This window comes from Pocillopora verrucosa, chromosome 1 (genome assembly GCF_036669915.1).
Source record: "Pocillopora verrucosa isolate sample1 chromosome 1, ASM3666991v2, whole genome shotgun sequence".
Classification (NCBI taxonomy): domain Eukaryota; kingdom Metazoa; phylum Cnidaria; class Anthozoa; order Scleractinia; family Pocilloporidae; genus Pocillopora; species Pocillopora verrucosa.
Window position 1 is genome coordinate 8,802,303 of NC_089312.1, and position 13,495 is coordinate 8,815,797.

The following is a 13,495-nucleotide window of genomic DNA, read 5'->3' on the forward strand; positions in this document are numbered from 1 at the left end:
GCAGTTGGTAACGCGACATGACATATAGAGGCGCTTGACAAATAGGGGAACTTGATTTAGTCGCTTACCGAAAACTTGACAATCAATGTATATATCAATGTTCGCTACTATTCGTCACTATTCGCGACTATTCGCAGTATTCGGTGATTATTCGGTTTTTATTATGAGCCGCCGTCGTTAGCTACGCAAGGCTACCTTACTGTTTTGATTTCCTTCTCGAACACGGTGCTAACTGCAAAAGGTTTTTCGGAATTCTGGATTTGACGACAGGGTGCCTAATTAGATTATGTGATGAAGTAAATGACGATGTTGCAATTTTCACAAAGTTAAGCCTGGTCTTTCCGTGCGGAAATAAAAAGCCCCAAGCCAATTTTAATCCTCGAAAACAACACTATTTCCACTTGCCATTTAAAATCTACACATGTGGATTAATCGCCCATTTAAGTGAAAAATACCTTCAGTAAGATCACTGACTGTTTTGAAGAAAACATCGTCGTGATAGTCATGTTTCAAAAATTGCTTGGGAGCCTTTAGATTACCTTTTTCTTTACACAAATGAAAATGTTTCTGTGAAGCATCTCTCTTTAGTTAGCATAACCTCATTTTTCTATACTAGCTACTCGCTAGGAAATTTTTCAGTTTGTGGCACGCATTTCGTTAGGCCGGTTTGAAAATAAATATAAATGTTATTCACCAGCCTAAGTCGGTCCGTATTATATGTATTATATCAATCAACGATTATATTCAGTAAAACTGAAATTCTTGTGACAAGTTTTCCAACCGAGTAAACTAGATGAATTGCCGAGTCACGTGATGATTAATGCGCCCGAAACCAAATGAACTGCCTATAGTGTGGAGGGCAACAATTACACAAAACCGCAGTACTGGTAATATGACCGCTGCTGAAGAAGTGAGAATACTTCGCAAGGCTTTCGACGCATATCTTTTCACGCACTGTGTTTTCATCAACAACGTTAATTTTCTTTAAAGTTTAGCCTTGGGTGCGAAATTTTGAAAAGATTTTCATATCGTAACTGAGCTCTGATAACGACCGTTCCTAGGGGCTAAAAAATTACAAAAAGTCTTGTTTAATTCGTACTTACCTGGTTGCCTGATCTTTGCTTTCTCTACCCACCCCCGATACGAGGTTGAGGTTCATTATGATGCCAGCGCTTTTAGTCCTCGTTTGGCGGGTGCTGAGGTTTGTAAGGAAAGGCCGGGGGGAACAATTATAAGGAGTTTTATCGCCAGCCACAAACTTTTTTTTTCTTCACCGATTATGTATTTTTCAGTAGCAAGTAGTTTATAGCTGCGTGAGACTTTTTTGGTCCTGTGGATGTTACAGCTGTAAATAAAGATTTATGTTGGTTGGTACTTACAGTCTTCTGAGCCACCGAAGCCCTCTGAAAACTCCTGAGGGTAAGTCCTTTAACTGATTATGGGATAAGTCCCTGTGAACAAGAAATCATTACATCAAATATTAGAACTGCGCTGTTAGATAAAGCTTATAACTTCATATGACTCCTACCGAAAGAAGATCTCGTTTTATTAAGTTTTAAGCACCCCTCGAATAAATTACCACCCCCCTCTCCCCTCCTTCCTCACTGTCTCAGATACCAAGAAAACCTGTTTCTATTGCCACTTTATCTATAACTCTTTAACCTTCAACTGCAGTGGAATCAGTACAGGTTAATAGTTTCTAAAAGCACCCTCCTTCCAACGAGCGCCCCTCCTTTTAGCCGAAATTTGAAATAGGCGCTCAGGCGATTATTCGAGGACGTGCTTTGTATAAAATTGGCTAATTTGGTTTGAAAGAAGGGATTTATTATTGAAAATCAATAGGAACTCGCGATGCAACTGGTCAAGATAAAGTTCTTTGATACAAATATTATGTTTTCAGGAGCCCATTAAAATGGGCTCCTGACATTTTCAAATAATTCAAGACTTCTCCGAATTTATGGATTAACACACCCCCCTCACCCACGGTTGTTCTACATAGCTGCGCAAATAAAAAATTTGAGACTGTATTAGGGGTCATCTTCAATTTCATAAGCCACCTCCTCCTCCCTTAGAAATTTTATTTCCGCCATTTTCGATATTGCGATTACAAACCCATCGATATAGCTTTTGTTTTGTATAAAGAAAATAAGGCAACATCATCTAATGCTTAGCAAACATTAAATAATGAATTTTTAGAAAAGCTGAAACTTTTCAGACTATGGTCTATTGATCTGTGTTTATTCTCTGGTACGTGGGTTATGTGTATACATGGATAAATATACCCAACTTGCAAAACTGATTCTGATTAGTCCTAGCGAGTTCAGTACATCACCATAGTGCGACTAAGTGATTTAAAAACGGCAAACAACACGAGAAGTTGGTACAAAAACTGTCCCGTTGTGAATTTGATGAGAGAAATAGGACAAAGAGAAACATCTCCAAACTCTTAAGAGAAAACTGCGGTAGTACTTAGGTAATTTGAACTATCTGCTAGCCCGGAACCGAGTGTTTGGATAGTCACAAATACCACATCATGTGGCCACGGACACTCGAGCAAGTTAAATGAGGCAAATCGTTGTCATTTTTCTGGCATCTCAGAAATGGGCCAATATTTGGCATCAGCGGTTTTTGCCAGTAATGAAATAGTTAGCATCACATGAAACAAAACACTCGGCGTATTCCGTAGCCTTGCAGTAAGGAGTCGCGATGGCATTTCTATCGACGGTCAGACGGCGGAAACTAAACCCTTCAGTGAAAACAGCGCATCATTAACTGTCAAACGATTTGAAGGTCTTTCAGATCTCACTAATTTTACTGCTCGTCGTAAGCAGTCCTGGATCTCGAGTAAATCTTTGGATCTGCGGACTGGAAAGCAAGTCTTCATGTGTCCAATTATGCTCACTATAAGGTAAATCTCAGTTTTATAACTTTCGCCTAAACGCATTCTCTGAAAATGTTAAATGGCTTCATTTCATGGTAAATGGTTGAAAAAAATTCCTTCCTTTCTCTCTTTAGAATGTTTTCGGCGCCCAGCACATGGTAGAGTCAGCCACAGTGGGTTTATATCAACCCTCATTGAATCAAGTGACACATGTCTTGGGCAACAGATTATAAACTCTTGCTTTGGGAAATTGAATTAAACCCTATGCTTTCTAATTTTTAAAACTTTCCTCAGCCCTTGGCTAGTTTCCAACACCGAAAGGTTATGGTTAGGGTTAGGGACTGCAAATAATATTTCGACAAGGACGGCTCTCAATCAGTTACATGCAATTTAGAAACAAGTGTATTATGAAGGACGATGGAGTTGCCGGCTGTTTGGATTCTTCAATCTATAAACTCAAATCGCTTCCGTCCGAATGTGTAGCTAGATAAATGGAAATCAGTAAAAATGTGAGATACACTAACACGAATATAGATAGCCTACAAATATTTGTCAAAGGTCAAGGGGTCTAACCTTTAAAACCTGGTCCAATCTTACAATGGATGTCACTTTCAGTTTACATTCGTATTGCACCCGAACTTATTTCTGAGGTTGTGCTCAAGATGGATGAGGAGTTTATTTACATCTAATTTACTAGAGATTATTCAAGTACAACTGAAATCACCATTTCCGTCTTTTAAGAAATCGGACTGCCATCATATTTTAGAAAAACGTATTGAATTCAGGTCGTCAACTCAACTTTCCATTAACTCTGAAAAGCTCTCCGGATTCGTTCCAACGGATATCTAAATATTGTCAATACACAAAGACATACTCGAAGCTCCGTGTAGCAGTGAATGTGTTTCTTCAGATTCTTTACCGGGTTCGAGTGATATTTTGTTTGGCAATATATAAATCGCCATAACGTACTGTTCGCTCTTTGTCATATCGCTGTAACAATATTTATTTTCGGAGGGAAGTTACCTTTACGCTGTACTATAAATCGCCTGAGTTGAGCATCTCTCACTGTTTACTGTGCTGAAGTATTTTTTTGCCTTTTGGGCTTTTTTTTTCCATTATTTAAAAATGGATTTTAATTTTCCCCAAACAAGGAGACTTTTAATTTAACTGCGGCAAAAACCATGTTCAAATTTTTTGTATAGTGCACCTTCTTGTGTTTTCAATTGAAGTTCATTAAACTAAGCGGCCTTTTCCACTATTTTATATAAAATGTTTGAGTTCCCAAGTTGTCGGACAGTAATTGCTTTTTCAGTTACTTAAAATTATTCTCTACAAGATTTTCCTTAAATTCTCAAGAAAGTTAAATAATTCAGTTCTCCATAGAATAAGAAAGAAGTCTTTTTTTTCTTTTTCAGCCACTTCTAATTCGAACATGATAAAACTACTCATGCTCGTTGGTGCGTACGATAACTTGACTTTTTGTTGCCTGCTCTCTCGTTGGTCAGTATTGAGGAAGGCGATTCCTTCACATGTGGACGTGCCGTCTCAGTGAAACAACAGTGACGTTTCAAACTCCATGTGGGTTGTATAAATATGAGATTACCACAGATGATTTCTCGGAAGTTCAATATTGTAGGACAGAGCACATATCATATCGTAGGTCGAAAATACTGTATAACAATTAAATTTTTAGCTATTCAATTTTATCCTAGATTGTTCAAGAATAACTAAGAAATGGAAACTCGGAGAAATTACGACAAGTGACAACCTTCAACCCACTGGATCTTGTGATGCTGATTAATAACAAAGCCTCAGTAGAAGCTTTATTTGCTCTCTTGATAGAAATCATGTAGCTTTCCATCAATGCAAAATTATTTCGAATATATTCATAGAAGAGTGGTGAATCTTTAAGACTAATGAGCGAGCTTGTTACTTAAGTTTAACGAAGCGTGGTCCTAAATCAGTACAAAGAGCTAACATAATTAAATCATACCCAACATAACACATGTTTCCGCAGACAAATTTCTTTAATTGACTTAGTATTGCCCCCAAAGCAACAAAAACACCAGCTGTTGCATTCGTTTGTGATAAAAGCAATGTTTATCTAATTCGAGGAGAAGAATGACTAAGCATGGCGGCATGTCGAAATGGAAGAACTGATGAAGCGTGCGCCCTGTCATTTCAGTGCCTGATGCGAGGCCTTTTATCCTTGGAGAAAAGGTGGTATGTGCTAACTTCCTGTGACTGAAACAAAGGGTGCAGCAACTACTCCAAAATTTACAGGCATTTGTTACTGGATTTTGCATGTATTTTTAGACAGTGAAATTAGTGACAAGAAGAAGTTGACTGATATAGACATACACTCAGCATATAGTTCAACTTTCAAAGGAGCTTAGATCATGGAACTTTACTTACAACAGCGGGAACCAAGCTGCCCACGAAAAGTGAAACGTAAGAAAGTAATACTCAAAAACTGAGGAACAAAATATTGTCAATTAATCAAATTTGACGGGGGCAGATGCGTTACAACCATGTTCACTGAAGACACCAAGTGTACAGCAAAAGAGGACGCCCTGGCTATGAGATAAGTTAAGATTGGGCCATGTCGCAGATGTGTTATCTAACCACAGAAGTCTATTCAAAATTAAAAAAAACAAAACAAAACAAAAAACAGAGGAAGAATAAAAAGAACAATGGTGCGATTTGAAAAGACAAGCAAACACCAGGCCTTGCTGAATGACCTATGGTGATTGCACTTTCTTCAATCACCCCATTTTCTCCACCGTTTTCCAAGGTTTTCTTTACATCAATCTTCAACACATTATCGCCACACATGATGTATCACATATTTGAAAGGGAGTAGGTGTGCACAGGTAGCCACACTTTATTATGAATCGTTGCAAAAGTAAGTCTCTCCTTCACAAAAATATGAATGAGTCTCGTATCAAAAAATGTTCCATTGTTGTGGGTTAAATTCGACAAGTTCAAACAAAAGTCTTTTGTCGTTTGTTGCGCTGAGGAAATTGTGCCGAGACTCGGCGAAGATGAATTTCAGATCATCGCAAATTGTCGGCGTGTCAAATTAGCGGCACTAGGGGAGAAGGGTTGGGAAAGTCACTCATGAGGGTGCTTTTCACACAGGGGTACCCAAGGGAGAAAATGCCCTTCACTATGCTTGGTCTCTCAGTATATATTTTTTTTTTATCAGCGAACCAGTTGATTATAAATTTATCAACACGATAAGGATGCTTTGTTCTTAAAAACATTCACGAACTATTTTACTCGCAATAGGACGAGAGGAAAAAAAGAAAATTAAACAAGAAGCTTCTGTGTGCGTTCCATTGACGGACGTAAAGAGTATCGGGTGAGATGGAAGGGTTTCGGAAGCAAGGACTATACTTGGGTGCAGGAAGAAGATTGCAACAGCGCAATGAAGAACTATGCGCGATCTTCACTTAAAAGTGAGTAGATTACAACAGGAACGAATTTACTTTGCTTGAAGGCTAGTTTGTTCGAGACTAAACGTTTCTCTTAGTCTTTTTTCAGGAAAGAAATAAAAATGATCGATTATCTCGTCGGTGAGATTGGACAGAAGCTCTCCGTTCGAACCGCCCCAGAAAAGGGATACATTCGAAGCACCACCATCAGAGTTCCGATGGATCCAGAGGACTTTAACGACCTGTTAAGTGGCCTGAGTCGTGGTAGGAGAAGGTTTGATGTGACAGCCGAGGACCTCGACAACCTTCTGCCAGATGGATGGTCCGAACGAGCGTTCCGCACCACTAACAGATGTGTTGTTAGTCGACAGCAGCCCATAATCATCCGGTTCGCCGACCAGAGAAAGTTACACTACGATCATTCCAAGTGTCCACGCTACGGCCTTCATCGAAAAGGTTGCAGAAATCCTTGTACTGTTATTATAGCCCAATAGTCCATTTTCTTTACTAAAGTTTGAACTATACACGAGTCAACTTTTTATGGCATAAGTTTTCCAGCCTCCCCCAGCTTGAAAGGTCACTCAGCACACGTGGTACTGCGCGCTTTACCATCCGTTCAATCCTGCACCAAAGAGTTGACCCTGGATCGCCCACAAGTCCCATTAACTTAGCTGTATAAAGTCAGAACAATGTTATACGCCTTGGGAATGTTATATTTGGTCCGACTATTACCGCTTGAATTACAAATAAAAGTCAACGGCAACCTACACTCTAACTTAGTGAAGGTTCTCCTTGAATATGTTATCAACGAACTAAACCTCTGATAGCTGCACCACATGTCACATTGGATGTAACGATGTATTCGGAAGACATTTCGTTGTCAAACTGGTCTGTGGATATTACCCAGAAATCAAATACAGTATGATGTGATAAAGTATCTTTCAGCCGACATTGGGCTATTTTAAACGCCTTAACCCACGAATCTCAGCTGAGGCGCTGTTACACTTTACTTACAGAGAGTCGCTCACTAATTCGAAGTCTAAAGCACACTCTTCGAAACCTCGTAATCTCTGGTACAAACTGCAAGTAAGAAACACCGTTCAGTCCTTCACTAACAATGATTTAGGTTGCGTTTCTATTAGCCAATCTAAATCCTGATTTTACGATCCACATACAGTTTTCTGCTTCATCAAGGAGAAAACAAGTTTAAGACTACAATCGGAACGATCTCCCTCCGAACTTGGATCGCACGGGTCGGTATATCACTTTGGATCCCGATTACGTGGTGGACACTAGCGATTAACATGGCGGTTCAAAAGATGAAAAATAAGCAATTGTCATTTTCAAGTCAGCCCAGGTTCTTGAACACTGCTGTACTCCTCTAAAACTCTTTAAGATTATGGAAGTTGAACTTGAATGTTAAGAATAAAACGAAGAAGTATGAAATTCGCCCAGTTAAGACCGTAAACAGCATTTAGTTTTTTTGCACGGCGTAAGCATCCGTCCAAACTGCAACATTTCTGTGAGTTTTCTTAAGCTTCTCAAGCGTCGTAAAAATGAGCAAGTCATCCATTTTCATGATATTTTCCCTTGTTTCTGTTTTCTCTAACAAGTTCTTCCAGCATAGAGTAAAAGGCTGAAGGTAATCTAAAAAAAAACCCCTCCATTTTGCTTTATTCTTGGTCTTCAAAAGATCGTGTCCAGGCTGTTTGCCGTTCGGATCGATCTCTTTTCAGATTTTTGAAAAATCTGAAAATTAAACAAGCCAAACAATCCAGACAAGAAAAAGGTCCAAACAAAAAAAAATTCAAACAAAAAGAAATCCAAACAAGAAAATCCGAGACGATTCGGATAGTCTAAATCCAAAAAAGCACTGACGGTCATGACGTGACGGCCTAGATGATGTGTCAAGTTATTCCGAATGTGTGTTGGGGGCGGATTCCGGTAACTTCCTTTGAAAATAGGGATTTGCTTCTAATTTAAAGTTGCTACTGTTTGATGTTCCTTCCAAAGACCTGAAGTAATTTTGATATTTGTAATTTTTTTAGAAAACCTTCAAATATCTGTCTAGATTTGGAATACGTGGTTAGTCTTTACGCAAATTCTTTTGCGGAATCAAAAAACGCAGTTTTGGTGGTAACCAGCCACTAACGATCATCGTTTCCCTCTGTGCAGCTCTGTGTTCCACTGTACCAAAGTCCTCTAAATCCCCAAGTTCATTCCAGATTCCAGACTGTTGTCTCTTGAGGCCAGGATGCTAAAGGCTTGGTTAGTTTGATTAGTGTGTCGTTCAAAGAGGGTAAGAAAGGCATATCATGAAAAACAAAAAGGCTTGTTAAAAAAACAAAAAAACAAACAAAATAGCTAAAAGGGCGAGCAACGCCACTAGAGAACTAACCGTAAACACGCCACGTCGGTTGGTGTTGGGCTAAGACGATGTTGGGGACGAACGGAGTCCAAAAGCCAACGGTGTTGTCCTTTTAATGAAAAGTTTACACTTGTGTAGTTCATGCCACTTCTTTGGATGGAAGGTTATTGGATGACTTGGACAAAGAGTAATTATGTCGTCTGATATCAATGGAAAGTCTCAAAAGTTTCTGAGGAAAAGTTACATGCATGTCCGTGCAACATGTGCTTCAGGTAAGCACGTTGAAATTTTCGCACAACATTACAATGAGGAAGCTAATTAACCCCTTGAGATTTAAATGAGAAAATTATAGGTCATTTCCTTCGATTTATCGTGCAGGTGAATTTGAAGTATCGAAGAACAAAGTGATTGAAATAAAAACGTTCCAATCAATGCACTATAGGACTTGTCATCTCAGCTGGGAATGTAGACGAACTTACATGTACCTGAAAATTGTTTGTCAGAAGACCAAGAGTTAGAAAAAGGCAAATTAGACCAAGAAAATACTTTGTGTAAATGCATACATAGTTAGACAATATTTATTTGTTAATCCTTCGCCTTGCAACCAGGGGCTAGGTGAGCCAAACTTACATATTCTGCAAGCGTCTCTATAGTAATTTGATATCATCTTTTTAATCCTTAATTATCTTTTAAGAATGCTTTGCTGGAGGAATTCAAGGAAGGAGTGCACTCAATGAGTAGTCCCTAAGGTTCCTCCTCCTTTGGTTTCTTCTATAAACCTGTTTGGCCTCTGAAGCATAACTGTTTTAGGTACATGTACCATGTTAATGATGGCTGTGTTGAAGGTTCCCCGAATATCCTCTTTTCTGTTAATATGCATCAACTGGCTGGTGATCTTGAGTCTGATTCACAGACATTTATTCAATGTCAATACCTTATAAATATCATTAACATCACTGTCTTGAAGTAAAATGAGAAGAGAAAAAAAATGTCTTGGATCATACCATGATGACCTGAGTGTTTTATCAGTCCCTTCTGTTGACTACAGCAAGAAAGCAGGTGTGGGAGAAAAAGTTGCCATTCTGGATCAGTGTAAGAACCTGAGCTAAAAGCATGATAATTAAGCTGCTACATGAAATACCTTTATATATCAGTCTTTTGGTCTGCTGGCAGTTCATATATTTTCTCTCAGGTGAGAAGTTAACAGTTTACTGTCTTTGTAAAGCAGAGAGAATACACTTTACAACTAGGGAGAAAAATTGGGAATTTAAGATGTTGTGCATGCATTCTTCCTATGATGATCGTACTGCCTGGTAATAAAAGTTTGGTTTCTTCCCTAACAACATCAAGTTTTGTTAACCATTTCCACCCTTACATCAGTATGCATCTTCTCCATACTGTTCCCTATACATTCCCTAAGGTGCTGATGAGGAGAATTTGTTTCATAATCCAGAGCTTCTTTAAATGGTGACCATTTCCTTTATTCTCATTACCTTAATATGTGATTTGGGGCTGATATTGTGATGAGAAATTAAATGCCAGTCACTCTTAGAGGTTAAAGTGTTAAGACCATCAAAATGACTGCCTCCTACATGTATCTTTAGAGGTATTCAATTTCAAAGTTTTCTTTGACTTGTAGACTTGATATTCTTCACTAGGAGTGAAATTTAGCCAATTTAAATAAACTAGCTGATTTAATGACTGACTAAGACTTTTGTTGCATTTTGTTGAATTGTGTATAGCTGGGTGGTAGAGCTGCATCTTGCCTCTAAGCCAGCTTGTGTACTAATTCCCTTTTACCTAAACAGTAAACCAAACAATGCTATTTTCTTTTATATTTGCAGTTTTTTGGCTGCATTGTCCTGGCAGTTATGGAAGAAAAATCAAGGTAAAAATTATGTACACCATTGTTTTTACCTGTGAATTTAAAATAAATCTAATTAAACATGATTCAGAGGGCATGTTTTATATTATAAACATATTATAACAAAAAGGCAGACAGCTTCTTGTTTTGTAAAAATGAGTGTATTCCATTCATTTTTTTCTGACAGTGAATGTTCTTCATTCCAGTCATTTCATGAAGGATTTGACAACATGGAGTAAAATGACAGTTTGTGATTTATCAAATTGGTCACAAGCGATATTAAAATTTCATGCATACTTACTTAAAGGCTTCTTTGTAATTCAATTCAAAATAAGAAGGTGGCCAATGCAAGTAATTGTTGGAATAAGAAACACTATGGCTGTCTATAGTAACTGGAAATGATGGTGGAGACTTATAATTTTTATTTTGTATCATAATATTGGTTTAAATAAAAAATTATGGTGTAAAAGATATTTTCACCCCAAGAAAATTGAAATACAAATTTTGCACCAATCTATGTGTTGTTGGTTTTATTATTATTATAATTTGGTTTATGCACATGTGGTTTTCTTCTCTGTGTGAGGAGATTAGAAAAATTTTGAGTCTACTAGCTTGAGAATTAGTGCTATGTTTTGATTTGCTATTTTCATTTTATATGCTGTATGTATTATTATGTTCAGAAGGAAGTTACAATCAAACCAATAATGTTTCTCTTGATCATTTAGTAGGGGCTTTTTCTCAAGGAATAATATGATGATATTAATGTTAACAAGAGTGCATGGTAATTTTGTCCAACAGATGGCTGCAGAGTTCAATGATTGATTTGAACTGAAATATACCTAAGGTATCTCAGGTCACTTCCTATTTAGCTTCAGTTTCATATCAACAACTTGCATCTATTTTTGTTACCTCAAAAGCTACTGGTGCATATGTGTTTTTCTTTAAAAATGCAGTAAGGATTTAAAGAAACAGAATTCTATTTCCTTATGTATCTGGTGTTATTTAATAATCCTTTGTGAATCAGTGTGGCTTTTTTCTTTTAGGAACTGAGGCATCCTCATGAACATCATCATGAATTCAACAAGAGTTTGATTTATGTGTAGTGGAAACCTTTATTGTGAGACCGCCAGCTCAATTGTATGCTGTTATTTGCTATGGAAAATGAATGATTAATAAAGAGTTAATCAATTTCATTGACCAGGAACCGTCTTGGTAGCCATTGATTCCTTCTATCTTTCGTAACTTTTAACAAAATTTTAATCGCAAGGGCTTCATTATGGAATTTTTTGTGCTGTTCTCAATAAGTATTTCATAAATTAGACTTTCCTAAAGTGCCAGCGTGTAGCAGTCAAATCGTGTAACAAACTTCTCAATGTAATCAACAAAAATCATTAACATGAGCACATTGTTGGAATGCACAATGCTTTTTTTTCTTTCGTTAACTCAATTACTCCCTGAGTGATTGATACGCGACTTCTGCATACAATTTCAAACCGTTCACAGAAGCTCACAAGAAGTGAAAATGCGACATACGGGAATTTCCAGCAGGAATACTGATATAGCACCAAAATAAATAAGTGGAAATTGTGGTAAGGAAGTAATTTAGTACATCATTAGTAGTTCGTGAATGGGTTAACTAGGGGGTTCAGTTATGATGAGACATAGACAGGAAAGAAAGTACAGTGTCACAACAATTTGCTTTGATAAGCGTTCCTGAAGTGTGAGTGCTAATCCATTCAAAATGTACATGTATCTACACTGTCAAGAGAGGTTCTCTTGACTCTGTACATGTGTGTGGCTCTCAACAGCTTCCACAGCTTTTCTTAGGTGATGTATATAGAATAAGAGAATAGATTCAAAAGATTGGTGTTGAGGTGGACACCATTTTTAAAGGAAAACTTTTGACCCCTCTCTTTACCGTCTGCCAAAGGATTAGTAGAAAGTACAGTATCACAATAAATTGCTTTGACATTGGCATTTCTGAGGTGTATGAGCTAATCCATTCAAGATACACATGTATGTACCCTGTCAAGCGAGGTTCTCTTGACTCTGTACATGTGTGTGGCTCCCAAAAGTTTGCACAGCTTTTCCTTGGTGATGTATATGGAATCAGTGAACTGGTTGAAAAGATTGGTGTTGAGGTAGACACCATTTTAAAAGCTACAGGAAAAGCTTTTGACCCCTCTCTTTATTGTCTGTGAAGGGACCACAACATCGTGAGAGGTGGGCTGTCTTATACCTCTCCAACAAAGCAGTGAAAATTAGGTTGGGAAACAAAATTGCTTTTCCAGAAAATGAAAATGTTAAGGCATTGTGGGTAAATTTAGTAGAATTCAATTATTGTTATATTTGTGACAAACCTTGTTTTGAGATGGATTGATTGAATAAAGATATTGAAAAAAATTTTATCTTTCTTTGTATATGGATCGGGGTGAGTTTGATAATGATCACCTGTATGATAGTCGAATTAGCGATGCTTCACATTTGGAGCCAAAATTGTACTAATTAACTGCGTTCTCAGATGGAATGCGTAGCTAAGTTAATTAAATGCTGATACGCTGAAAGTGGTCTAGTCTTAAAATAGTGAAACAACTTTCAGAGAAGTGTAATCTTTCTAGTAACAGGACTAAGGGTGGATCCGGATGACAAAAAGCGATAGACATAACAGGAGCGTGCACTTTAAGCTAACACGTAAGATCAGATATTGTTTTTTCTCAAAGCGTAAGCGGGCGGTATTCTACAAATCGTGGGATTTGATTGGTACCGAGAGTGGACAGTATTCTCCCGTCTGGCCCGCTCACAGCGGGAGGTATCCAATCCGTTGCGTGTTGAGTCGCCTTGTGCGCCAAGCAGCTTTTATAAGCAAATGTTTAGCCGATAAATAATTTATTAATTCTTTCTCTCTCTCTCTCTAGAAGAAAATTAGGGCACTTTCATGACTTTTC

The 13,495-nt window shown here is 37.8% G+C and overlaps 1 long non-coding RNA gene across 1 annotated transcript; it reads left to right on the forward strand.

Moving 5' to 3' along the window:
* Positions 1-8,581: 8,581 nt before the first annotated feature.
* LOC136282656 (uncharacterized) lies at positions 8,582-11,872 on the forward strand. Its single transcript, XR_010718326.1, has 3 exons — positions 8,582-8,958; positions 10,531-10,574; positions 11,594-11,872. It is a non-coding gene; the product is annotated as an uncharacterized lncRNA (long non-coding RNA).
* Positions 11,873-13,495: the final 1,623 nt, after the last annotated feature.